This window comes from Sapajus apella, unplaced genomic scaffold (assembly GCF_009761245.1).
Source record: "Sapajus apella isolate SASKATOON/1434 unplaced genomic scaffold, GSC_monkey_1.0 scaffold64, whole genome shotgun sequence".
Lineage (NCBI taxonomy): Eukaryota > Metazoa > Chordata > Mammalia > Primates > Cebidae > Sapajus > Sapajus apella.
Window position 1 is genome coordinate 5,057,254 of NW_022437004.1, and position 24,889 is coordinate 5,082,142.

General features: G+C 46.3%; 1 long non-coding RNA gene across 1 annotated transcript; it reads left to right on the top strand.

Moving 5' to 3' along the window:
* Window positions 1–961: 961 nt before the first annotated feature.
* On the top strand, window positions 962–18,034 carry LOC116529942. Its single transcript, XR_004259750.1, has 3 exons — window positions 962–1,148; window positions 8,015–8,017; window positions 18,025–18,034. It is a non-coding gene; the product is annotated as an uncharacterized LOC116529942 (long non-coding RNA).
* The last annotated feature ends 6,855 nt before the right edge of the window (window positions 18,035–24,889 follow it).

Genomic DNA, 24,889 nt, shown 5'->3' on the forward strand with positions numbered 1-24,889 from the left:
GGCAGAGGTTGCAGTGAGCCACGATTGTGCCAGTGCACTCCAGCCTGGGTGACAGAGCAAGACTGTCTCAAAAAAAAAAAAAGAAAAAAGAAAAAAGAAAATAAAAGAGAGCTGGGATCAGCTCACCTGGTTCCTCCTTTGTTCATTGTTTTCTCATGGCACAATGGCTACCGGGAGTACCCTTCTTGCAGTCCAGGAAGTAAAAATTTGCATTGCTGAAAGACCCTTTGTTTCAGTGCTAATTTTTCTTTGCTGTACGGAGCATCTATTTCCAACACTACCCGAGGCCAGGAGTTCGAGACCAGCCTGGGCAATATAGCAAGACACCATCTGTAGAAATTTAAGAAAATTAGTCAAGCATGGTGGTGCAGACCTGCAGCTGGGATTACAGGCACGTGCCACCACGCCCAGGTAATTAGTAGAGACAGGGTTTCACCATGTTGGTCAGGCTGGTCTCGACCAAGTCATCCACAGCCTTGGCCTCCCAAAGTGCTGGGATTTGAGGCATGAGCCGCTGTATCTGGCCCCATAGTGTTTTTGTCACATATAGGGTCTCCCTCTGTCATCCAGGCTGGAGTGCAGTGGCACAATGATAGCTCACTGCACCCTTGAACTCCTGGGCTCAAGCAGTCCTCCCACTTAATCGCCCGTGGAGCTGGGACCACAGGAACTTTTCTACTTCCCACAGTTCCCTCCTCTTTTATTTTATAGTTTTTCTTTTTAAACCTTTTTAAACATATTTTGGCTTAGTTGTTCTGCCTGAGTTTTTGAAAGCAAAAGCTGCTTTCTTTTCTTTACACTATTTCCAGGCCCCGCCCCCTCCCGGGCCCCGCCCCTCACGCGCGCCGCCACGTGCCTCCTCAGTCTCTGCAGGCCAATCCAGCCTTCCTGGGGGTTGCACGCCCCTTTCCCTTCTTTCGCGCTTGCGGGCGCCTTCTGCGCTCCTCCTGCCTCACTCCTTTCTGGGCAGTTGGGCGGCCAGCCTGTGGGGGCCGGCCCTGGAGCAAGCGACCGAGCCTTTGGGGCGCTACGGCAGAGGTGGGGGCGGCGGGGGTGCCGCCGCGGCGGAAGAAGGAGCGAGGCCCAGAGCACCGGGCCCTCTTCAACCTGGGGCCCTGGGTGAAGTGCTCTGCCGCCCTTGCCTCTAGGTAGCTGGCTGGGGAGTGGGCTGGGATGGGAACAACCGCGCAGGGCGAGGCCAGAGACTGGGGCCTGGGGTCGGTGGGGACCGGGCCGCTGGGGAACTGATGAGATAGGGGCCGGGCAGGGGGGGCGGCTGGGCGCTTATGCCCAGAGGCAGCCCTAGCCCAGGCTGCGCGGGGAAGGTGGCGGGGCCTTGAGGTCGCCAGGGAGGGATGAGGTGGCAGAATGCAGTCACGAGGCGGAGGCGGTCCGGGTGCAGTTGGGCGGGCGGGGGCGGCGCTGGGCTGGAGCGCGAGGGTCTGAGGAGGGTGGATCCCAGCCGGCCTGACAGGTTTCCTGGTTCTTGGGAGGAGGGCCGGGCATGTGGGACCCTGTCTGCCGCACCCGCGAGGCCAGCGGTTACCTCTTGCCCCCCATCGCTGCAGCCAAGGCTTTGGGGCTGGCGCTGACTCAGGGTCTTCCTGGTGCTAGGACAGGTGTTTCTGTGGTCAGGCCTCTTTGTACTCCAGCGCTAGTAAGAATTTGCAGACTTACTGGGACGATGACATTTGCGGGCAAACACGAGTTTGAGCCTACTCTGGAAGAAGATACTGGCACATAACATACCTGATTTCTTTGATTTTCCCCTCGAATATTTCAGTGTGCCAGGAGGGGGAAATGGTGTAAGTTTGGGTCTGGGTTTAAGCGTCATCAGAGTTAAGAACAAATATGTTACGTGTAAGCTGGTGTTTTAGGCATTGGGATGACTTAAACGTTGCTTATTAGTATAATAGGAAACCTCCAACAGATTAAAAATACACACTTTGCTAAACTTGAGGGATTTGTTTGTGTTACTGATCATTTTAGTTTTTTTAAATGTTGTAATTGGTTTGTCTGTTACATTTTAACGTATTTTTCTAGGCAAGTTACTTTGAAAAAGGGAGGAATTTACATTTTAAACGTGGCTGCTGTTTTTTTGTGTGTTTGTGTTTTGAGGGGGGATTAAAAACATAACAGAAGTCGAAGGAATGATTTCAGAATTGATAGGTTACGATTTTAGCAGAGACTGTCTAATATTTAGATGTTTGTTAACAGTAGTCACATTTGAGCAATTTCTTTCCCTCCTGTTGATTGGTAAATTGGTATGTAGGCAGAAATGAGCTCACTAGTTTATTTCAACTCACATACTGTTGATTACATGAACAAGGCAGCTTTGGAGTTTGTCTTGTTACCGGTTACAAATTTCAGGTGCTGATCTTTCCACTTAGCCTTCTCATGGACCAGACACTCTATCTCATTTGCTCTTAAACTAAAATCCTGTAGCTTTTTACAGGGGAAATAATTATCACATGGCCAAATGAAACATTTTGAAAATGCGTTTAAAATATAGGTATTAGTTTACAGGGGAAAATACTTAGATGTGATTTAAAAAAAAAAAAAAAAAAAACCTCACATTTGTTGTTGGTGGTTATTCTGAACCAAGTTAATAGGCTGATTAGACTCTCAGATACCCGTTGAGAAACATTGAGTGTCTTTTATGCAAAATTTTTATGTTATTTCCACTTTGGGAAAGGACTTGTAAACTTGTAAGTACCTTCCACCTGAAGTTAGTTGAATGAATAAATATATAAGGAAAACACGATGCAGCAGCACATTTCAAGTATTTAAGAAACAAGAACTACTAAAAATAACTTTTGATCCTAGTTTGAGCCTAGGCTTTGCGCGATGGCTCATGTCTGTAATACCAGCACTTTGGGAGGCCGAGGTAGGTGGATCACCTGAAGTTGGGAGTTCGAGACCAGCCTGACCAACATGGAGAAACCCAGTTTCTACTACAAATACAAAATTAGGTGGGTGGGCATGGTGGCACATGCCTGTAATTCCAGCTACTTGGGAGGCTGAGGCAGGAGAATTGCTTGAACCCGGGAGACGGAGGTTGCAGTGAGCCGAGATTGCACCACTGTACTCCAGCCTGGTCAACAAGAACAAAACTCTGTCTCAAAGAAAAAAGAAAGAAAGAAAAAAGTTTGAGCCCAGAGAAAAGTTAACAGATGAAAAAGATTCGGAAGAAAGTCCTCTTCCAGGTTCCAGTGTCAGCACATGGTTTTGGATTGCTTATACTCAACTTGATTCTCATTTCACAATCTCCTAATCCAAACAGAATAAGGTAGAGGTTAAAGAGAGAATCTTGAGGGGCATGTGTTTTCTGTGTGTAAAGTCCTCTATTATTTGGGGGCTGTAATGATGTAAAGGGCCAGACTTTTAGATTTCTAAAGAAATATTTTCTCAAAATAAGGAGGCTACAATAGAAATGCTGATTTATTTTATTTATTATTTATTTTTTGAGATGGAGTCTTGCTCTGTCACCAGGCTGGAGTGCAGTGGCATGATCTCAGCTCACTGCAGGCTCTGCCTCCTGGGTTCAAGCGATTCTCCTGTGTCAGCTTCCTGAGTAGCTGGGATTACAGGTACATGCCACCACACCCAGCTATTTTTTGTATTTTTAGTAGAGACAGGGTTTCACCATGTTGGCCAGGATGGTCTTGATCTCTTGACCTCGTGAGCCACCGTGCCTGGCCTGATTTTTTATTTCTACCAGGTACAGCCAATAAAAACAAATATGACACCACTGTCTCCTGTCACCACCATTTCATTTAACAAAAGGATATTTTCAGTCAAACAATTGGAAATAACAGAATCTCTCAAAATAAATTTTATTTTTTATTTTTTTGAGACGGAGTCTTGCTCTTTCACCAGGCTGGAGTGCAGTGGGAGGATCAGTCTTGGCTGACTGCAATCTTTGCCTCCTTGGATCTAGTGATTCTTCTGCCTCAGCGTCCTGAGTAGCTGGGACTACAGGCATGTACCACCATGCCCAGCTAATTTTTGTATTTGTAGTAGAGAAGGGGTTTCGCCATGTTAGCCAGGCTGATCTCGATCTCTTGACCTTGTGATCTGCCCACCTTAGCCTCCCAAAGTGCTAGGATTACAGGCATGAGCCACTGCATCCAGCCAGAATAAAAGATCTTTAAATGGAATCATTTAGTTATATTGGAAAGTTTACTTTCAGACCAGCATGGCTAACATGGTGAAACCCTGTCTCTACTAAAAATATAAAATCAGCTAGGCCTGGTGACGTGCACCTGTAATCCCAGCTACTCTGAAGGCAGAGGCAGGAGGATCACTTGAACCCAGGAGGCAAAGGTTGCAGTAAGCAGAGATGGTGCCATTGCACTCCAGCTGGGCTACAAGAGTGAAACTCCATCTCAAAAAAAAAAAAAAGTTTATTTTGTGTCCTTACTTTTCCCCATTTTCTCATAAATCAATGAAAATTCTGCAAACTTACACCAGCCTGCCAGCTAACATTAAGTCAGCCCTCCCTGCCCCCTTGGTCTGGTATACTAAGCTCAAATATAAGGGATCGGGGCGGCGGGGGGGGGCGGTGCTTCCAGCTCTCCTAGTTATTAAACTTGTGGCCTTATGTTCATGGTGCCTCAATTTCTTATGTTAAATAGGGATTTTTACACCTACTCAAGGGTTGGCTCACACCTGTAATCCCAGCACTTTGGGAGGCTGACACCTGGCAGATCTCTTGAGCTCAGGAGTTTCAAACCAGCCTGGGCAACAGGGCAAAACGCTGTCTCTAAAGTACAAAACTTAACTGGGCATGGTGGTGCATGCCTTTAGTTCCAGCTTCTTGGGAGGCTGAGGTCACTGTGGAGTGAGCCATGATGGTGCCACTGCACTCCAGCCTGGGTGGTAGAGAGAGATCCTGTCTCAAAAAATAAACAAACAAACAAACCTACTTTGCCAGATGAATGTTAGGATGAAAAGTGATTACATATACTTTCCTGAAATAAAGTCTGTCCTCAGTTATAGCTGTTACCATTGATTGGAGATGTTACTTTATTTTTTCAGTGTTTGATAATAAATACCTTTAAGAATAATAAATTTCTCGTATATAGTCATTTATATGTTTAAATGTTAATTGTTTTAATGTATTTTATTACTGATCATGGTATAGCATAAAGATGTGTTCATTTTAAACACTTGAAGTTGTGCAAGAGAAAGTAATATGCAGAATATCCTTTTTTCTTTTCTTTTTGCCTTTTTTTTTTTTTTTTTTTTTGAGATGGAGTCTTGCTCTGTCAACCAGGCTGGAGTGCAGTGTTAAGATCTTGGCTCACTGGAACCTCCACCGCCCAGGTTCAAGCGACTCTCCTGCCTCAGCCTCCCAAGTAGCTGGGATTACAGGCACCCACCACCATGTCCGGCTAATTTTTTGTGTTTTTAGTAGAGACGGGGGTCTCACCATGTTGGCCAGGCTGGTCTTGAACTCTTGACCTTAGGTGATCTGCCCACCTCAGCCTCCCAAAGTGCTGAAATTACTGGCATCAGCCACTGTGCCCAGCCCTAATATGCTGAATATTTTATGTAGATACTTCCTATATATTAGACTCCCTCTAAGAAGGGTTTCTATGTACGAATAGTACAAATGATCTGGAAAGGTTAAGAGGCTTGACAAATTTATGTTTCTTAACACTGTAAAAGTAGTCTGGTTGTCCTATGGTATCTGCATAGGGCATATACCATACGGGGTTGGTTCCAGGACCCCTATTTCTACCAAAATCCTGGCATACTCAAGTCCCCACTGTGGACCCTGCAGATCCTGGGTATGTGAAAAGTAGGGCCTCATATATACAGGTCTGCATTTATTTGAAAAAGATCCACGTATAAATGGGCCCATGCAGCTCAAACTCATGTTGTTCAAGGGTCCACTGTATTTGAAAATAAAGTCCACAAAAAATTTGCTTTGTTTTACAAAATGTTGGATTACTACCTCTCTCATATCTTAAAAGTACCATCTATTTACTACCCCATTGAGATTATACAACTTTTAGAATAGAACCTAGGGCCAGGTGTGGTGGTTCACATCTGTAATCACGGCACTTTTGGGAGGCTGAGGTGGGCAGATCGCCTGAGGCCAGGACTTTGAGACCAGCCTGACCAACATGGTGGAACCCTGTCTCTACTAAAAATATAAAAAATTACCCAGGTGTGCTGGTGTGCGCCTGTAATCTCAGCTACTCCTGAGGCTGAGGCAGGAGAATCACTTGAACCCTGGAGGCAGAGGTTGCAGTGAGCTGAGTTCATGCCACTGCACTCCAGTCTGGGCAATAAGCAAAATACCATCTCCAAAAAAAAAAAAAAAAAAAAAGCCAGCCATGGTGGTGGGTGCCTGTAATAGCTACTCAGGAGACTGAGGCAGGAGAATCACTTGAACCCAAGAGGTGAAGGCTGCAGTGAGCTGATATCGCACCATTGCACTCCAGCCGGCACATCAAGAGCAAAACTCTATCTCAAAAAAAAAAAAAAAAATAGAACCTAAAAGTATTTATTGCTCCTTGCTTTTTCTGAGACTCAGAGGTTAAGCGACTTACTTAAGAAAACACAGGTAGTAGCAAATTGACACTTGACACCTGGCTTCCAGAGTACTTATTTAGAATCACCTCTGCACCTCCATTTTAAAAATTAAATCTTGTCTAGGTAATGCATTAGCTGCTTCAGATTTGAAAGATAACAAGGCATGTACAGTGAAGAGTCTTCACATCCTGTCCCCCAGTCAGTTCTCCCTGTCAGTAGGCCACTGTGAAACTTTTCAGAGCCATTTGACACGTAGATAAACATCCATATGACCATATTATTCCCACCCCCCTTTTTTGAACAGGGGTGTTTCATGTATATTTTCTGATAGCCTGCTTTGGCTTGGCATTTGTTCCATTACTCCTGTACTTTAAATGCTTGCAGTTATATTTAGTGAAATGTTAATAACTACTAGGACATAAAAGAGAATTTGTTTTGACTAGCCAAGGTGAATTTAAGAAATAAAATTCTTAACATTGTCATTGTTTCTTGGTATGGAAATTTTAGAAGCAGGTTGAACTGAAAAGAGTCCAAGCAGAATAGAGAAATATCACAAAGAAGTGAATCTGTACTGTGGTAGAGATAAATTTTAATACTTTCAGATAATACTGTGTGCTAGTCAGTGGTCTAAATGCTTTACATATATTGTTAAAGTCTCACAACAGTCCCATGAGGCGAGTAGCTTCTATTGCCATTTTACAGAGGAGTAAACTGAGCCACACAAATGGACCAACACTTGATCCAGGTAGTACAGTGGCAGAGGCCTGATTTGAACCCAGGCAGTCTGGCTCAAGAGTCCAAGCTTTTTACCACTACTCTGTCTTCCTGTCTTCCCTTCTTTTTTTTTTTCTTCCTTTCCCTCCCTTTCTCCATCTTTCTCTCTCCTTCCCTTTCCTTTTCCTCACTTCCCTCCCCTCCTTTCCTTTTTCCTGCTTTCCCTTCCTTCACTTCTTTCCCTTCCTTTCCTTTTTTTTCCTTTCTTTATTTTTTTGAGACATTGTCTCACTCTGTCTCCCCAGGCTGAGTGCAGCCTCAACTCCGCACATCAAGTAATCCCCCACCTCAGCTTCCCAAGTAGTTGGGTGTACAGGTGCATACCCCACCATGCCTGGCTCATTTTTTCTATTTTTTGTAGTGAAAAAGTCTCACTTTGTTGCCTGGGCTGGTCTCAAACTCCTGGCCTCAAGCCATCCTCCCACCTTGGCCTTCCAAAGTGTGGGATTACAGTTGCGAGCCATCACAACCAGCCTTTTACCGCTACTTCAAACTCCATTTAGATCTAATATTGTTAGAGCAATAACCATATCAACCAGATTTTTTAAATTCCAAAAAAAAAAAAGGCATTTTTGGTATGTGTATGACAAAAATATGTAGAGTTTGTATTATAGCTTTTACCTGTTTAGAGCACTCTTTGGAAAGGCAGGGTAGTTACTGTGAAGGTATTGGTATTCAAGAAGTAAGTTCCTAGAGTGTTTGCCTTGTAAACCTGAAGGTGTGAGAACTTGGTTTGTCATACCCAGTTAGCTAAGAGATAGGCAGTGGGGGTGAGCTATCCAGAAGACTTAGCAGGTTAGCCTAGGGAGGAATGAGATCAGGAATCTAGGCACCTGGAGGGAGGGAGAGGAGGAAGAGTTTGTTTGAACTGTCCTAGGTTGGCGTAGCTCTTTCTGAGTGAGGCCTTGTCATGTGGACCTGCTGCACATAGAGATGGGAGAATTGGACCTGAGGTGTGGTGCTAGCCAAAGCACCATACAGATCTGGAAATTTAAGAGGAGTTCATTTCCTCGATCATTAGGAAGAACTTGAAAGGGTAGTAAACTGTGGTCATTTGAGAAGAGCAAGTGGTCATATTTGAATGTAACATACTCAACTGGGTTGGGAAAGAACCACAATCTAGAGGCTGGTCATAAAAAGTGCAAAACCAGGTGTTCTTGTAACTATGTACTCTTGTGAACACTGAATCCTGGGCCTTTCTTCTATAAAGTGCTTGTACAGGCTGAGGATCCCTAATCGGAAAATCCAAACTCTGAAATTCCCTGGTGAGCATTTTCTTTGAGTGTCATATTGGCACTCACAGTTTTGGGATTTTGGAACATTTTGGATTTTGCACTTTCAGATTTGGGATGCTCAACTGGTACATAATGCACATATTCCCAAATCTGAAAAAATTCCAAATCCAAAGTATTTCTGCTCCAAAGCATTCAGATAAGGAATACTCAACCTGTAATGGATTGTACTAGATATGTATTAGATTACCAATTTTCAAAATTTGTATCTCAGAATCCTTGTTCTGTGTCAGTGAAACAGGGATTTCATATGCCTTTGATTCACATTTTAATGTTTTAAACTTTAAAATGTTATAAATGTTTATATACACTCAAGCGCATGTCATGCTAAATTTTAATATATGAGGACAACGGATTTGTACCGCCGGGTTATCTCAAGAGAGTTACACTGAGTGAAGGCTGGGCATGGTGGCTCACACCTGTAATCCCAGCACTTCATGAGGCCAAGGTGGGTAGATCACCTGAGGTCAGGCGTTCAAGACCAGCCTGACCAACATGACAAAACCGTGTCTCTAAAAAAAATATACAAATTAGCCAGGCGTGGTGGCGCACACCTGTAATCCCAGCTACTGGAGAGGCTGAGGTGGGAGAATCACTTGAACCTGGGAGGTGGAGATTGCAGTGAACCAAGATTACACCGCTGCATACCACCCTGGGTGACAGAGCAAGCCTCCATCTCAAAAGCAAAAAAAAAAAAAAAAAAAATCAAGAGAGAGTTAAAGGTTACATACTGTATGATCGCATTTATGTAACATTGAAATAACAAGACTGCAGAGATGGAGAACAGGTTTAGTGGTTACTAGGAGTTCGGAATGGGAGGTGAGGGGTGGTGTGGTTGTAAAGTGGTAGCATGAGGGAGCTGTGTAGGGATGGAACAGTTCTTGATCTCAGGTGTGATTATACAAAGCTGTAAATATGATAAAATTTCACCCAACCACACACACACATACTGCAAACAAATCCTAGCATTCTCAAGTCCCATTTTGCATATAAAACTGTTGAAACCTGAATAAACTAGGGATTGTACCAAGGTCAGTTTCTTGATGGTGAGAGTGTACTAGAGTCACATAAGTTATAACGTTGGAGGACTTTGGGCAAGCATACTTGGGACCTCACTGTGTACTTTTTTGCAAATTCCTGTGGTTTGTAATTATAGTACTTTCAACATAAAAATTTGGCCAGGCATGTTGGCTCATGCGTGTAATCCCAGCACTTTGGGAGACTGAGGCAGGTGGATCACCTGAGGTCAGAAGTTCAAGACCAGCCTGGCCACCATGGTGAAACCCCGTCTCTACCAAAAATGCAAAAATTAGCCAGGCATGGTGGGGTGTGGACCTGTAGTCTTAGCCACCTGGGAGGCTGAGGCATGAAAATTGCTTTGAACCTGGGATGCAGAGGTTGCAGTGAGCTGAGATCGCACGACTGCACTCCAGCCTGGACAACAGAGCAAAACTCTGACTCAAAATAAAAAAGCAAAGCCAACAACAACAACAACAACAAAAAACAAAAACAGCAATGCATTTAGAGTATTTGAGAGAAAATAAGCAAAAGGAAGAAAATGTAAATTGTCTATAGTGCTCATGCCCAGGACAACAATCCTTGGAATAGAGTTTCTCACTTTGTGTATAGACTTGAAACTTTTTAAATGCCATTTTATTTTTTAGGCTGGGTGCAGTGGTTTATGCCTGTAATCCCAGCAGTTTGGGAGGCCAAGGTGGGTGGATCACAAGGTCAAGAGATTGAGACTATCCTGGCCAACGTGGTTAAATCCCTTCTCTATTAAAAATACAAAAATTAGCTGGGTGTGGTGGCACATACTTATAGTCCCAGCTACTACTAGGGAGGCTGAGGCAGAAAAATCGCTTGAACCTGAGAGGTGGAGGTTGCAGTCGGCCAAGATCATACCACTGCACTCCAGCCTGGGTGACAGAGCAAGACTCTGTCTCAGCGGGACGGCAGCGGGGCGGGGGGGAGACATTTTATTTTTTAATTAAAATTTTTTTTCTTTTTCTCCTCAGAAAGGATAAAAATGTTATTGATTAGTAAGACTGTAGTCTTATGTTGATATTTTGAAATTTTAGGGTGGTGCTTGTTTGCTCCTGTAGCATTATATAAGCACATTCAGTACTATCAGAACTAATTGCATTATGCAATAACATGACTGCCTTATGCATATATCATCATTAGTACATATTGTAAAGTTTTAATTTACCAAAAGGTTTACAACTACCAAGTATTCACATTCCTTAAAATTATTAAGGAATTAATTTATAAATATTCTACTTTTAAAACTTGTGGACAGGTGTTATTAAATCCTTAGATAGCATTAATGTACTATTTTAAAAACACACAGAAAACATTCTTTATCATCTACTCATGTTTAAGTCAGACTTTTCTTGATACCATGCAATCAAAACAACAGATTTGACGTAAGACTGCCTAATCATCCATAATTTAAAGTTCGTGTTCATCAAAAGAATTTTATTGTTCTCATTATACATGTTCCACATTAGAGTTTTTTTTTTGTTTTTGTTTTTGTTTTGGTGGGGACAGAGTCTCACTCTGTCACCCAAGCTGGAATGCAGTGGCACAATGTCAGCTCACTGCAACCTCCTCCCAGCTTCAAGCAATTCTCCTGAGTAGGTGGGACTACAGGCATGTGCCACCATGCCTGGCTGATTGTGTGTGTGTGTGTGTGTGTATTTTTAGTAGACACATGGTTTCACCATGTTGTTCAGGCTGGTCTTGAACTCCTGACCTCAAATGATCCACACACCTCAGCCTCCCAAAGTGCTGTGATTACAGGCATGAGCCACTGTACTCGGCCACATTTGAGCTTTAAAATATACTGATAGAATAAAATACTGCTTTAATCTGTTTCTTATATTATAGATCCACATGAAATTCATTTAGAAAAATGAATTTTTCAAAACTGGTTTCTAATGGGGTCATGCAGCTGGAGGCTACAAGATTCCGACCCTCCCCAAATTGCTCCTGGGGATAACATCACTATTGTAAAACGTAAAATCAGTGCTTGAGCTATTTTGCAGACCCTGCACTCAACAGATCAGCTGGCACCATCCAGATGGGTAAACTGGCACATTTGATTTTGTAGGCCCCACCCAGGAACTGACTCAGTGCAAGAGGACACCTTCCATTCCCTATGACTTCATCTCCAACCCAACAATCAGCACTCCTGACTCACTGACCCCCTGCACTCACCAAATCATCCTTAAAAACTCTATTCCCTGAATCTTCTGCTCTAGGAGACTGACTTGAGTAATAATCAAACTCCAGGCTGGCATGGTGGCTCACACCTATAATCCCAGCACTTAGGGAGGCCGAGGAGGGTGGATCACCTGCTATCAGGAGTTCAAGACTACCCTGATCAAGATGGAGAAACCCTGTCTCTACTAAAAATCCAAAATTAGCTAGGAGTGGTGACACATGCATGTAATCTAGCTACTCAGGAGATTGAGGCAGGAGAATCTCTTGAACCCAGGAGGCAGAGGTTGCAGTAAGCGGAGATCGTGCCATTGCACTCCAGCCTGGGCAACAAGAGCGAAACTCCATCATGAAAAATAACAAAATACAAAAATTAGCTGGGCATGGTGGTGCCCACCTGTATTCCCAGCTACTCAGGAGGATGAGGCAGGAGAATCTCTTGAACCTGGGAGGCAGAGGTTGCATTGAACAGAGATCATGCCACTGCACTCCAGCCTGGGTGACAAAGTACAACTTAAACAAACTCCCGTCTCCCGCATAACCGGCTGTGCATGAATTACTTCTCCATTGCAAGTCCCATGTCCCGATAAGTCGGCTCTGTCTAGGCAGCAGGCAACGTGAACCTGTTGGGCAGCTACAATCCCTTTAGGTTAAGCCTTTGTTGCTCTTAGTGTGGCCATCTCTGTGGCACACCCTGTGCTCGATTTTCTCTCTCCTCCTTTACCCTCCCCGTCCCTCAGTCAGCTCCCTGGATCCACTTCCCCAAAGAACCCCCCTGCTCAGAAGTCCTGACCCCAGGTCCTGCTTTTAAGGGTGGTAGGTATTACCCGGGCTCAGGCCATGAGGACCCACTCTGGGTGCCCGCACCCCAGTGCCACTGCCCCAGGCACATCCTCATGTCCCTCAGTGCTTTCATGCCTGTCCCTCCAGCCCACCGTGAGCTCCCTGAGGCAGGAGCTGGGCCTGATTCCCTGCTGTTCCCTCAGCACAGGGCTGGGCCTGAGGGCATAGTCAGTCCCTCCCTGCTGGGGACTAAGTGATGAATGAACGAAGGAGTGAATAAACGCTGCATGAATAGCTTTGTCTTTTTCACACGAGTCAATTTCTTGGTCTGTTTCTACCCTGATCTCAGTTTTCTCATTTGTCAAAATGGGCACACCATTCTCTTCCTTAGGCTTCAGTTTCTAGGCAAATATTTTTGTTGTTTTTTTGAGATAGGGTCTTGCTCTGTCACCCAGGCTGGAGTGCAGTGGCATGATACCAGCTCACTGTAGCCTCAAACTCCTGGACTCAAGCAATCCTCCCACCTCAGCTTCTTGGCTACTTTTTAAATATTTTGTAGAGATGGGGTCTCACTATGTTGCCTCAGCTGGTCTTGAACTCCTGGCCTCAAGCTATTCTCCCGCATCAGCCTCTCCAAGTGCTGGGATTACAGATCCAACAGTGGCTGGAGCCACTGCACCCAGCTACTCAAGGCAAATATTGAGCCAACGTAATTGGCCATCCAAGGTTCCACCCTGGGTAGGGGAGCTCTGAGCACTGGCATTGGAGGGAGCACAGCTTCTTGGCTGAACTCCGGGATAGACACATTTCCTGATGGGCAGAGCATTCCATGGCTTCTCACTCACATCTTCTGCAACTCCAAGTCTTCGGATGCCTCAAACCCATACTCTACATGGGCCAGCCTTCACTGAGCAGCTAGTGTGGGACAGACAGGCCAGGGTGGGCACGCAAGAGGAAGAAGACCCAGACTTTGCCTCAAGGAGATCACATTCAAGCAGGGACAGAATTACTCCAGAGTGTGACAAACAGAGGGACCAAAGCCTCTGATTCTCTCTTTCTTTCCTTCCTTCCTTCCTTTCTCTCTCCCTGCCTCCCTCCCCCCCTGCCTCCCTCCCCCCCTGCCTCCCTCCCCCTCTTTCTTTCTCTCTCACTCTCTCTATCTCTCTTTCTCTCTCTTTCTTCCTTTCTTTTTTTTTTTTTTTGAGACAGAGTTTCACTCTTGTTGTCCAGGCTGGAGTGCAATGGCCTCAGGTGATCCACCTGCCTAGGCCTCCCAAAGTGCTGGGACTATAGGTGTGAGCCACTGCATATTGCCACCTCCAATTTTCACAGGAGCACAGAGAAGTTTGGCACCCAACAGAAATATTTGAACTAAGTTCAAATATTGGTTTCCCTAGTTCTTGGCTCAAGCTTCTCTGGTGCTCAGTGACTTCCTATGAAAGGGAATGAGAGGGGTCTGCGGTGACAAAATCATGCTTCTACTGCCTGGCAAGGTGACATTCACCTATAATCTCAGCAACTCGGGAGGCTGAGGTCACTTGAGGGCCTACCTGGGAAACATAGGGAGACCCCATCTCAAAAAAAAAAAAAAAAAGCTGGGCATGGTGGCTCATGCCTGTAATCCTAGCAGTTTGGGAGCCCAAGGTAGGTGGATCACTGGAGGTCAGGAGTTCGAGACCATCCTGGCCAACATGGTGAGACCCCCACTAAAACTACAAAAATTAGCCAGGCATGGTTGTGCATGCCTGTAGTCCCAGCTACTTGGGAGGTTGAGGCAGAAGAATCACTTAAACACAGGAGGTGGAGGTTGCAGTGAGCTGAGATCACACCACTGCACTCCAGCCTGGGAGTCTCCACGGAGCGAGACTCCATCTCCAAAAAAAAAAAAAGAGATATCAACAAAAATTGGTGATGAATGGGGTAGCAGTGGCACTGCCCAGCTAATATATATATATATATATATATATATATACACACACACACATATATATGTATATATTTGTATTTTTAGCAGAAACTAGGTTTCTTCATGTTGGCTAGGCTGGTCTCGAACTCCTGACCTCGGGTGATCCACCCACTTAGGCCTCCCAAAGTGCTGAGATTACAAGTATGATCCGGCCTCCCTCCTTTTTTTTTTTTTTTTTTTTTTTTTTTGGTGAGAGGGAGTCACACTGTGTCTCCCAGGCTGGAGTGCAGTGGCAAAATCTCAGCTCACTTCAACCTCCCCCTCCCAGGTTCAAGTGATTCTCTGGCTCAGCCTTTCGAGTAAGTGGGATTACAGGATTGTGCCACCATGCCAGGCTAAATTGTATTTGTGATAGAAATGGGGTTTCGCCGTGTTGACCAGGCTGGTCTCAGACTCCTGACCTCATGTAATCCACCGGCGTTGGCCTCTCAAAGTGCAGGAATTACACACTGGAGCCCACCTCACCCCCATCCAAGTAAATTTCTTGATTGCACAGAATGTATGGTAATATTGGTGGACTTAAGGACATCCTCTCCAGCATTTGAGTGTTGTCAGTGTCTTGGGTGTTCTGTGCTTTTTGTTTGTTTGTTTGAGACAGAACCTTGCTCTGTTGCCAGACTGGAGTGCAGTGGCATAATCTTGGCTTACTGTAGCCTCTGCCTCATGGGTCCAAGTGATTCTCCTGCCTCAACGTCCCAAGTAGCTGGGACTGCAGGTGCACACCACCCTGCCCAGCTAATTTTTTTTAAAAGTATTTTTAGTAGAGACAGGGTTTCACCACGTTGGCCAGGATGGTCTCAATCTCTTGACCTCATGATCCGCCTCCCAAAGGGCTGGTATTACAGGCATGAGCCACTGTGCCTGGCCTGTGCTCTCCTTTTAAACTCTTTTCTTTTTAAAGTGGGGCAGATTGGAAAGTGTGCCTTGTTTATTGCCCACGTGAAGCTTGTTTTGAACTGTTTTATGTTCACAGTTTGGGATTTTTGAGGCAGTATTGCTGAGCTGTCCTGTCAACCTGAATTTGACCCCTTTATCCGCCACTAACCTTGCCATGTGACTATAAGCAAGGTACCTAGCCTCTCTGTTCTTCAGTTTCTTTATCTGTAAAATGCAGATTATGCCCAGCTCATAGCACTAGTGTGAGGAATAAATGAAGCTAGGTGTAGATCACTTTTACATTGTATGTGACACTTGGTAGGCACCAAATCATTATTGCTGGGAGGATCAGTACATTCTTGCTTGTCTACACACACACACACACACACACACACACACACACACAGAGAGAGAGAGAGAGAAAGAGAGAGAGAGAGATTGCAGAGATAGTACAAAGAGTTCCCATGTACCTGTACCCAGTTTCCCCTATTATTAACATCTTACATTTGTATGGTGCATTTGTTAAAATTAATGAACGAATATTGAGATGCTTTTATTAACCCAAGCCTGTACTTCATTCAGATTTCTTGGGGTTATTCCTAATGTCCTTTCCTGTTCTAGGGTCCCATATGAGACACGGCATTCCATTTCATCATCATTTCTCCTTAGGCACTCTCCCTGGCTGGGTCACTTAATGAGTTTCTTTTGATTACATTGAAATTAAATTTTGGTGCATACAATGAGATCTCTGTTACAGAATTCTTAGGTTAAAATTTAGTCACAATGGCTGGGTGCAGTGGCTCATGTCTGTAATCCCAACACTTCGGGCGGTTGAGGCAGACTGATCACTGGAGGCCAGGAGTTTGAGATCAGCCTGGGCAACATAGTGAGACCCTTGTCTCTACTTAAAATAGAATAAAGTTTGCCAGGCATGGTGGCACACACCTGTAATCCCAGCTACTCTGGATGCTGACGCATGAGAATTTCTTGAACCCAGGATGTGGAGGTTTCGGTGAGCTGAGATGGCGCGACCGTACACCAGCCTGGATGATGAAGCCAGATTCTATCTCAAAAAAAAAAAAAAAAAAAAAGGCAAACCTTATTCACAAAATTTTTATAGGGCACCCGGTAGTAGCCCCTGAGCTGGATGTGTAGTAGACTCCCGAGATCTTAACCTGAAGTCTGCCCTACTGTGGTGAAACCTGCTTGTATGCCAGAAAACAGACCCAGGCTGCCGAAAACCACCTGTATCATCTCCTGCCCCGCTTGTCCTCCCGCAACTTCTGGTAAATAATGTCCATTGAAAAATGCTGGTTGGGCTGACATGGTGGCCTGAGAGATAACACATCTCAGGAATGTGGGGGTGGGGTGGGGTAGGAAAAGGAGGCCACTGTGTTTTTTCTGACAGTTGCCTCAAAACTGCTGGTAGCTTGGTGCTGGAAGGGTGTCACCCCAGCATGTTAGCTGAGCTCTGTGGTTTCTCTGAATGTTAATAACTGTCACTGTTTCAGCTGTGTTTCCTTGTTGATATCACCAACTGAAACATATGTCAGAGGTTTTGGGCTTCTGGTGCCAAATCCAAGCTGGTTTATCAGCAAACGCTCCCCGCCAGACAATCGAGTCTGTGTGCTGGGGCAGAGCCGCTTCCCCTTCGACACTGGCTCTTTTCTAAGAACTGAAAATAAGCTGCAGAGGCTGTGACTTCACTTTTCTTGGAACTGCTTTACATTACCCCAAAAAATGCAGAAAGCCCTCATTTAGCAGCTTTTGGATTGCTGAGTTCTCTAATTCTTTCTGTTGCATATTCTTGTAATGCTCAAGTTTGACTGACAAATTCTTCTGCATCAGGCAAAGTGGGAAAGGGAAGGAATGATCATGTGAAGGAACTGAGAGCTTTGTTGCTTGGCCTGTTTGTGGTTTAATGGTTGACAAGAAAAAGCACCTGGAAGAGACACTGTGTAGAATGCCTTCCAATTCCAAGGGTCACAACCCTGTGATCTGCTGGCCAGCAGTTGGCTAGGGCTGGTGTAGATGAACATCAGGCTACAGCCCAAACTGACAGAGCAGCTGCAAGGACAAGGGGCAAAATAATTTTCAGCCATAATGACCTACATTTAGTAGACACTTTGGAGCTCATGCAAAAGGACATCTTCAAGGGGCATCTGCCTCCTTGCAATAAGGGAGATAGTGATGTCAGCCAAACCTGGGGTCTGGTCCTGGTCCTGCCGGTTCCTTTCTGACTTTGGCCTTAAAAGTCAGTCTGTGAAGTGGAGACCATTCTTCCTTTGAAGGGTGGTACCTGGTAGGTTCTTGGGAACTGAATTAGGTTTCCCCTCCTGAGAGTGGGTGTCTGTAGACAGGCACATACGCTGTTCTGAAATCATCTGTTGCTATCTGTATCTCTGTCGAAGGTGCTTCCAGTGATATGTTATTGTGTCTTATTTACCTCAGTATCCCTGCCCAGCATGGGGTCTTATGTAACATACATGGGCAGTCAGTCAATGTTAGTACTGGCTGGGTTTTAGGCTGGAAGACAGTGGAAATATGCAAGCAAAGGCACAGTGTCTTGAATTTACACATGGTCTGTAGCAGATTTCAAATGAAAGGAGCTCCCTGCTTAGGAGGGCCTTTTGAATTGGGGCCCCTGTATAGTTTATAGTGAACCTGAGGGTGACGGCTAGACTGTTGGGGAGTGCTCTTTAAGTATAGAGGGAAGACTTGGTAAAGGCATAAAAGCATGGAGGAAAAGGAGCTAGACAGGTGAGTCCAAAAAATGATTCATGTGGTTTGGGCAGAACCTGAAATGAGAGGCCTTTGAGATTGACTCTTGATAAAGAATGCAAATGCAGCTGGGCTCAGTGGCTCATACCTGTAACCCCAGCACTTTAGGAGGCTGAGGCGGGCAGATCACCTGGGGTCAGGAGTTCAAGACCAGCCTGGCCAATATGGTGAAACCACGTCTCTACTAAAAATGCAAAAATTAGCCAGATGTGGCGGGGTGGTGGGGTGGAGTACCTGTAATATCAGCTACTTAGGAGGCTGACACAGAGGAATCGCTTGAACCCAGGAGACAGAGGTTGCAATGAGTTGAGACTGCACCACTGCACTCCAGCCTGTGTGACAGAGCAAGGCTCTGTCTCAAAAACAAAACAAAACAAAAAGAATGGAAGTTCAACAAAGAATTAAGTGCCAGGGACTGTGCTAGAAGCCGTCTCATGAGTTGCTTCATTTTACTGTCCCAGTACCCCTGGGAGGTGCGTTTCCCCTGTCCCCTTTTCACAGCTGTGAAAACTGCAGCCATGAAGATGAAGTCCCTTGTCCAGGGGCTCTGTCCAGCCACAGAGCCAGGTTATGAACCAGTAGGTGCCCCTCATCATTAAGGACACTGTTGTTGCAGGTGGCCAGGACCCTTCCCTACAGCAGCTCTTCCCCAGGGCAGCTCTGGGAGCTGAAGGTCTCTGCACGGGCACTGGCACCCTCTGCTGGTCTGTGCTCGGGAAATGGGATGACAACTAGTCACCAGAAAACAAAGGCAGAGAAGGAAGCAAAGAATTAAATGGGGCTATGAGAAGCTTCACTCCTGTTTACCCAGGAGTTCTGCCCATTATGGCCATGCCGAGGTGGGGGTGGGGGGCTCCTGGATTTGGCAACTGGATGAGTTCTGAAGGGCTTGCAGTGGGGCCAGCCCCACTGTTCATTCATTGATAACCTTGGGTAGGTTATTTCACTGCCCTTACTTCTGATATCCATAGAAACGGGATGACATGGGGTCAGAGAAGTTAAATGATTCACCCACATGGCTGCTAGCTGGAATCCAGTTCTTAAAAGTTCACTTTGGTGGCTCATGCCTGTAATCACAGCACTTTGAGAGGCTGAGGGGGGTGGATCACCTGAGGTCAGGAGTTCAAGACAAGCCTGGCTAACATGGTTAAACTCTGTTTCTACTAAAAATACAAAAAAATTATCTGGGCATGGTGGCACGTGCTACTCAAGAGGCTGAGACAGGAGAATCGCTTGAACCCAGGAGGCAGAGGTTGCAGTGAGCCAAGACTGCACCATTGCACTACAGCTTGGGCAACAAGAGCAAAACTCCATTTCAAAAACAAAAAGAAACCACAAAAGTTCACTTTATTGGCCTTTCTGTGGCCGAACACCTGCTGGGTTCCAGGCTCTGGGGATACACGAGGTGAACGAGAGACATGATTGCTTCCTGTGCGGCACGGTGACTTCTCGGACCTCCCATTCCTCCTTATCATTCCTGTTTAAGCCCAAGAAAGTCCTGTGCTTTTAAGAATGTGTGTGGTTAGATTGGGCTCACCTGGGTATCCAGGCCAATCTCCCCATCTCAAACCCCTTACTAATCCCACCTGCAAAGTCCCTTTTGCTACGGAAGGTGATGTATTCAGAGGTTCTCAGGATTAGGGCATGGACATCATTGTGTGGGGATGGACAGTCTGCCTATGTAGTCAGCCCTCTAGACCCTGAAGATGTGTGTTCATCCCAAATACAAAATACATCCACCCTGCCCCAAGGCCTCATCCCATTATAACATCAACTCAGGAGTCCAAAATCTGCTCTAAATCTCATTACCAAAAACACCTCAATCTGGCATGGGGAGGCTCTGGGGATGACCCATCCTGAGCAGTTCCGCTCCCTCTGTGAACCTGGAACTCACTAAACCAGGTAACTGGCCCTAAAGTGTAGTGAGCGGCCACCCAGAGGGGTACAATCTAGTTCTGTCCCTCATCCAAGGAACCTGATATGTGATACGGGCAAGAAAGATAAGGAAGAAACAAAGAGGCTGCACACCCAGAAATACCAGACCACTAAGCCTCCTTTCCTCCTGGTCACAGAGGACAGGGAAGGGAGTTTCTCCAAAGGGTCTGTTGGCACCCAAGCTCCACATCCTGTGAGCTTGGGAGAAGGCTGAGCTAGACACTTTCCTTCTGCGGGTGCTGCTTATTTTAGAAAGTGAGTCAAGCTGGGCACGGTGGCTCACACTTGTCATCCCAGCACTTTGGGTGGCCAAGGTGGGCAGATCTCCTGAAGCCAGGAGTTCATGGCCAGCTTGCCCAACATGGCAAAACCTTTTCTCTACTAAAAATACAAAAATTAGCCAGGTGTGGTGGTACATGGCTGTGGTCCCAGCTACTCAGGAGGCTGAAGCAGGAGAATCGCTTGAACCCAGGAGGCGGAGGTTGCAGTGAGCCGAGATTGTGACCCTACACTCCAGCTTGGGTCACAGAGTGAGACTGTCTCAAGAAAAAAAGAAAGAGTCAGAGTCAGGGTCTGCCCTGGGGTCTTCCATCGGACAGCTGTGCATTACTTGCAGGTGAGAATTTTCCCAGAGCACAGCTAAGCCTGGTTGTCCTGTGTGTAGAACTCCTGCATGTAGCTCATTATCAGCTCCACCTGGGCTATTTTTACCTGGTCCCTACCCATATCTTCAATTAGGATCCACGTGCTGGGGGCTCAAGAAAGTCTAAGCTCTTAGAAAGCTCTCCGGTGAGTCTCATCATCAACCAGGTTTGGCAGCCACAGATCTACAGTTTTCTGGCCAAGAGACACCTGGGGCACAGGAGGGATCAGAGCTGCCCCTGATGCTGGTTGTGAACTGGCAAAGGCTCCCTCGAGTGGAAACCCTGGAGCCCAGGGGACCAGAACCAAGGGGTCCCCGACTGCCCCAGGCTTCTGAGGAGGAGAGGAAAGGAAGACTGGAAAAGCCCATGTGGAGGAATAGAGTTGCTCTACCTCCTGGATGTCCAGGGCCATCCTTGATACTGGGCCGTTGCAAGGTAGTGATATCAAGTTCCCTTTTTAAAAAGCCCTGTGACTGGGTGCAGTGGCTCACATCTGTAATCTCAGCACTTTGGGAGGCCAAAGCGGGCGGATCACCTGAGGTCAGGTGTTTGAGACCAGCCTGGCCAACATGGTGAAACCCTGTCTCTACTAAAAATATAAAAATTAGCCGGATGTGGTGGTGTGTGCCTATAATCCCAGCTACTTGGGAGGCTGAGGCAGGAGATTCACTTGAACCCAGAAGGCATAGTTTGCAGTAAGCTGAGATCACTCCATTGCACTCCAGCCTGAGTGTCAGAGAGAGATTCCATCTCCAAAAAAAAAGTGAGCCCTTTTACAGAAAACAAGTAAACAATAGTACAGTGGTACCTGAGAGACTGATGTGTGGGTACTTGCTTTTCCTTGATGTTCTAGAGTGGAGCTGCGCTGTCTAATGTGATTGTCAGCACCCTCATGGATCTATGGAGTGCTTGGAATGTGCTGGTGTGACAGGCAAAGTTGCCAAACTCAGTAAATGAAAGTTGAGGATGCCTCCTCCATCAGTGTGGGCTGTGCACAGTGACTTCCTTCCAGAATGGAAAGGGGGATAAAAGAGTAACTTTACAGTGGCAAAACCTAACAGACTGCCCCAGCCAGCCGAGGTTAACGTCAAGTGATATATCACGTTAATGGCACACCTGGGTAAGACACCTGAGGCCCTGGGGGGCCAGGACTTAGAAGCTTCAAATTCCACAGCCACTCCTCTTCTCACTGCCCCCATGTGGCTCCTGGAGAGAGTAATGACAGTGCCCTAAGGGGCCTTTAAGAGCCTGAAAGGACCACAGGAGGTCTCTTGGAGGCCTGGAGAGGCCTGTGAGGACTTGGCGTTTTCCATAGATATGACAGCCGGGGTTGGTGGTTGAGACCTCTGTTCAGTGCTGGTAATGCTGCGTAATGAATTGCCACAAATTTAGGAGCTTAAACAAATGTATTGGTTGGGTGCAGTGGCTCACACCTGTAATCCTAGCACTTTGGGAGGCCAAGGCAGGCATATCACCTGAGGTCAGGGGTTTGAGACCAGCCAGACCAACATGGAGAAATCCTGTCTCTACTAAAAATACAAAAAATTATCCAGGCGTGGTGGCACATGCCTGCAATCCCAGCTACTTAGGAGGCTGAGGAAGGAGAATCGTTTGAACCTATGAGGCAGAGGTTGTTGTGAGCCAATATTGCACCATTGCCCTTCAGCCTGGGTGACAAAGCAAGATTCCATCACACACACAAAAAAAAGAACAGCCTTGTTAAATTCCTCCCATGCGTGGATGTACTTGCTGTAATATTTATTCCTGCTATTATGAGTCACCCGCTCCCAGGGCTGCCCTGCTCATTTTGAGACCTCTTCAGTCTTCCTAAATGTGAGGTAGGATTTTCTGTGCCTTTACCGCATTCTCCACCTCTCTGGCTGGTGTCACGGCCCTTTAAGGAGGGTGAGCACATTGGCTCTGGGATCTTGGTCTCCCCAGTTTGGCAGCAGGCCCTGACTTGGCATGAGAAATAAATGTCAGTGGGAAAAATCTTTTTTTTTTTTTTTTTTTTGAGATTGAGTCTTGCTCTTTTGCCAGTCTGGAGTGCAATGACACAATCCCAGCTCACTGCAACCTCCGCCTTCCAGGTTCAAGCAATTCTCATGCCTCAGCTTCCTGGGTAGCTGGGACTGCAGGCACGTGCCACCACGCCCAGCTAATTTTTGCATTTTTAGCAGAGATGGGGTTTCACCATGTTGGCCAGGATGGTATTGATCTCTTGATCTTGTGATCTGCCTGCCTCGGCCTTTCAAAGTGCTGGAATTACAGGTGTGAGCCACAGTGCCCAGCCGGGAAAAGTCTTTTTAAAAATGCAAGTGTATAGTAAAATGCATATCCCAACACAAACATCGTTGTGCCTGTTGATGTGTGTCTTAAGAAGCCTGAGGTAGGGAAGTTTGCTAGGTGGAAGTTACTTTCCATCTTCTTTCTCATAGCATGGCACATGGAAGAGAAGATTTTGGCTTTAGCATTTCACTGTGAGCTTCCTGTTTGTTCCATGGTCATGGGCCTTTAGTACCAAATTTACTTGAAAACCTTTTGAAATTATTTATGCAGAAAGAAAGAATGAGGAATCTTGGGTAATGGGAAAGCAACCAGCCAAGTCTGAAAAAACTCCAACATGGGTGGTTTATAACTAACTGGAAAAACATGTCTCATCTCAGTTGACTTAATCCTTTTTGCAGTGCTGGGGGCCTTAAGTGTTCCAGAAGGTTTAAGGAGCAGAATCAGCTCCCAAGGTGGTCAGCACAGTGACAAAAAAGGACAAAGGGCTCTGCTTGTGTCTGAGGGTCCTTCAGTCATGGCCAGCTCTGTCTAGGGGAGCAAAGCTGTCTGTCCTCAGCCTTCCTGGCTATGGCAGGGTCATGGGGTTGGGAGAGCTGAGCGTGGGCACTTGTTCTGGCTGGAAACTTAGCCTTCAAAACAAGGCTCCAGAGGCAGAGTTTGAGACACAAACAGGAAAAGGAGATGGCCAATGTCGATGCTCTTAGAGCAGAGGGTCCCAAACTGTCTGATTATAAGCACAGTGTTGGATCCTTATGTACTTTTACAAAGTTATTTTCAGAGACATGGAAGTCAGTGGACCCACTTTCTCTTCCTCGTTGGAGTTCTCTGGAAAAGAGTGTTCCCAGGGACAGATGATCTGACGGGGCCACGACCCCACCAGTGTCCTTAAGAGGGAAAGCTATGTCAGCAGAGGGAACCTCAGCCCTGGCTGATCACACAGGCTACACTGTGCTGGAATCTGCAGACACCAACAGCCTGCCCCAAGACTCCCAAGTCAGAGAGGCCGGGTCGGTCCCAGTCCTGGCTTTGCTAGCCAGTCTCAGTCCCTGACTTTGTCTCTTGGGGGGCTGATGCGATGTTGTTTGTAAGATGGAGCAAATGGCATTGCTCCTATCCCCACCAGGGTGGCATCAGGATGAAATTCAACATGGGAAGTGCCCTCCTACACCCCCATGGACAAAGAGGTGATGCTATTAGAGTTATATGGGTTTGTGGTTTCCCCTTACTGTTTCCACTTCCTGAAACCCTGCAAGAGGCTTTGTGGGAAAGGAAGGGTCTTTCAGATGACTGAGTGCAGCTGGGAATGGCTGTCCCCAGTTAGCTAGGCTGGTTGGAGCCCCGGGTGAGTTGGCTGGGTTGTGAGTTTGAACCACCAGAGCCACTGAGGCATAGCTGGCCCACTGCCAAGTGCTGCCAAACATCCTGCCAATGCCACCATTGCTCATGCCTGGGAGACTTTCCAGCATTGGCCAAAAGGGTTGCTGGGTCTTGTCCTGCTCAGGACAGGCCACTGTAGAGTGATCTATTGTCATGGTCTAAGGACAGATATGGGTCCTTTGACTCCCAGGGACCCCGAACACAGAATGCCTATGACAGGACCCCAGCCCATGGGCACAGCACCTCTTGTTAGTATTAATTATGCACTTACATGAAATGCACCCTCTCTTGAAGAGGGGGACAGCCAGTGATTAAAACAGTTGAGGGCAGGTCACCAGGCTGTTTCAGGATCCATTAGGAAATGGCTCTGAGAGCGTTACTTTAAAGCAAGGGAAAGGTCT